The sequence below is a fragment of the Lactuca virosa genome, chromosome 1, assembly GCF_052849685.1.
Source record: "Lactuca virosa cultivar CGN04683 chromosome 1, Lactuca_virosa_CGN04683_v6, whole genome shotgun sequence".
Classification (NCBI taxonomy): Eukaryota; Viridiplantae; Streptophyta; class Magnoliopsida; order Asterales; family Asteraceae; genus Lactuca; species Lactuca virosa.
In genome coordinates, this window is record NC_136426.1 from 10,037,483 (window position 1) to 10,040,736 (window position 3,254).

Sequence of the window (3,254 nt, forward strand, 5' to 3'; positions counted from 1 at the left end):
AGATAAGATATAATAAACCGATTTTTAATGAGAATATAGAATATGACTTGAACAACAGCACAAGCAAGTTATAATTAAGAAAATCATGCCAAACATTATGAAAACAACCGATTATGAGTATAATAAACAATTTTTTGGTTATGTACTATCGTTCTTTCTAAATTGTAAAACATGTTATAGCTTCCAAAAAATAGCCATAAAATCGCTTGGAAAAGCAAATGCTAATGAACACAAGGTTAGACCAATTCACTTGGTAATATTAACAAATACTTCACAGGAAAGAAAATCACAAAATCGCTAGAGCACACTATAACGTGTACCGGCACTATCAAAATAAGAACATTAGACAAAAGGAAGAAGCTATACAAAAAACAACAATTGTTTTACCTATTATAAGTTATAGGGAAGACAACCTTTGAGCAAACCTTTGAATCCATGTGATCACAAATCACCAAAAGCAACCTTCAAATAAAAAAATAAAAAAACAAAAAAAAAATCCACCATTAAATTACCTGGAAATTCAAAGTTTCTATAAAGATAAGCCGGATCATCACACTTATGGCATTATCTTGAGCATATCATTATATTTCCGGTTCAATAAACACAAAGGAAGCAAAAATAACATATAGTTACTTAAAATATAGTATTAGCCATACCTAGAAGCTAAGTTAGTGATACATACAACATAAGAATTAAGAAGTATTAAACTGGAAAAGACGGACACGGACAGTAGGACTCGTTATATCTTCATAAATTACCGCTAGTATCTCATTTGTTTCTTTACGTTTATGGAAATTCAATCTTCGTTTTCTCTCTAATATCTTAAACAAAAAAATCATGATATTAGAGCACATTCAAATTTAGTCCTATATTAATTTTAACAACGATAAAAAAACAGAAGTAAATGAGGAACAACAGAGCAAAACTGCAAGATAGGTCCAATAATTTCCAGAACTTGCCTATTACAACTCAAATCATACGTAATTAGGGACTTTTGACATAGACATAAGTGAAAGAAAACCAAAAAATCAATGAAGAAAACCAAAAATCAAACTCAAAACAAGACCTGCATCGAAACATATCACCGAATCAAATCAAACTCATGTTAATCGATAGAAACATCGCCAAGAAAATCAATAAAATCAAATCTAAGAACTACATTACCAAATTTCTTTGAATAAACAAACATATTTGACTGTGGATTTTTTTCTTATCACAAAAGTGATTTTTTTCTTAAAAAAGCCCATAAAAGAAATCGAAGAGTAAGGGTGTGTTTGGGTTAGCTTTTTTTTTTTCTTATCACAAAAGTGATTTTAGGAAAAATGCTCATTAGTTTACGAATTTTTCGAAAAGCAGTTTCTAAAAAATGTTTGAGTTAGAAAATCAGCTTTTTAAGGGTAAAATGACCAAAAAGTTAAAAGCTAGGATTTTCTAGCTTTTAGAAACCCTTCTATTTTGCCTATTCAAAAAGCTAATTAAAAAGTTACTTTCAAACATCCAAACACATTTTTAGCTTATTAACTTTTTAAAAATCTAATAAGCTAATAAGTTATTTTGAGAAGCTAACCCAAACACCCTAAGATATAAGTTTAGTGTGTGTCGGTAGGGTGGGGAGTGTATAGCAAGCCCAAAATTCTAATGTATTTAGTTTCAACACACGACAAATTTCAAAAACCCACAATTATATAAACTGTAAATACGCAAAAATACCAATAGTGGCCCCCCGGTTCCTAAAAATTCAACAAAATGAACAAGCATTGTACTAAATTAGGTTATTAACATACCTTGTCAGCTACATCTTCGTACTCAAAGGAATTTGAGTGATCAAGCCTTTAGTTACAGTCACACGCTACTAAACTAAAAGTCTCCACCTGTGTAGTCAACTAGTCATACTTCAAAATTACAAGTGAATCGATCTGAAAAAAGTTTAATAAAAAATCCATAAATGGATAACGAAAGAAACTGACGGAATAGAGGTGATCTCATACCTGAAAGCGATGATAAATGTAGAATGAAACCTACAAATTTGAAAAGGGGAACTACAAATAATAAAATCAAACCAGAAAATCGAACCCATATTTATAAAGTGAGGAAATTAGTCAGCTTGAGGCGGTAGTCGGTGATTGTAGGTAGCGGAGCCTGGGAAATGGTGGTGATGATGAGTGGTGGTGGCGTTTAGGAGGTCGAGTGGTTGATAAATGTAGAATGAAACCTGCAAATTTGAAAAGGAGAACTACAATTAATAAAATCAACCAGAAAATCGAACCCATATTTATAAAGTGAGGAAATTAGTCATCTTGAGGCGGTAGTCGGTGATTGTAGGTGGCAGAGCATGGGAAATGGTGGTGATGATGAGTAGTGGTGGCGTTTAGGAGGTTGTGTTGAGAGAGAGAGAGAGAGAGAGAGAGGTGTGAAGGAAAACTAAAAAGAAAAACAGAGAATAAGAACATCAGTTGTATAAATAATATGGAAAATTTCTTATATTTCTTTATAAACATTATATATATATATATATATATATATATATATATATATATATATATATATATATATATATATATATATATATATATATATATACTAGCCGTTTACCACGCTAAGCGACGGGTATGAATAATTTCTTTCAAAAATTAGTTTTAGAGGCGATTTTTTTTACGCAAATAGTTTACTAAATCTAAACAGTTATCAATAAAAGTAATGTTAGCATAAATGAAATCAATAAGAATTAAAAATGAAAAGTTTGGATTGTTTACAAATATATATATACACATGACTGATTGTGCATTCTTTATACACCATAGTTGATGTACATATTTCACTACCGTTGAATTGTTCGTCAGGCTTCACTAATATTTTTGTATTGACACATGATATCTCTCTAGATAATGTTACATAAAGTTGGTCATACGAGAATCGATTCTGGAAGATAAATATCATCATTTGGAATTGTTTGTCCTTGGGCTTTATTGACTCTCATCGCAAAACATAACCAAATTTGAAATTGTTTTTATTTCAACTTCAATTAGAACATGTCATCTCCATTGTGTTGAAAAATAGATAATTGTTAATTCATGATAACATATTTGAAAAAAACTAAATAATTTCTTCATTGATGTAAATTTAGAAAAAGAAAAAAAGACATTTGGCAAATAGTTTCCTTGAAGATATGTATATTTATGAGGTATGTACCCACTTACATCTACTTTAGACAAATAGTTTCATTGAATTGGTTTACGCTCATGGTTTATGGTTTA

At 30.2% G+C, this 3,254-nt stretch overlaps 1 long non-coding RNA gene across 1 annotated transcript; it reads right to left on the reverse strand.

The window, feature by feature from the left end:
* Window positions 1–250: 250 nt before the first annotated feature.
* LOC145103701 (uncharacterized) lies at window positions 251–2,405 on the reverse strand. Its single transcript, XR_013706806.1, has 2 exons — window positions 1,785–2,405; window positions 251–462 (listed from the first exon to the last, which is right to left on the reverse strand). It is a non-coding gene; the product is annotated as an uncharacterized LOC145103701 (long non-coding RNA).
* Between the last annotated feature and the right edge of the window lie 849 nt (window positions 2,406–3,254).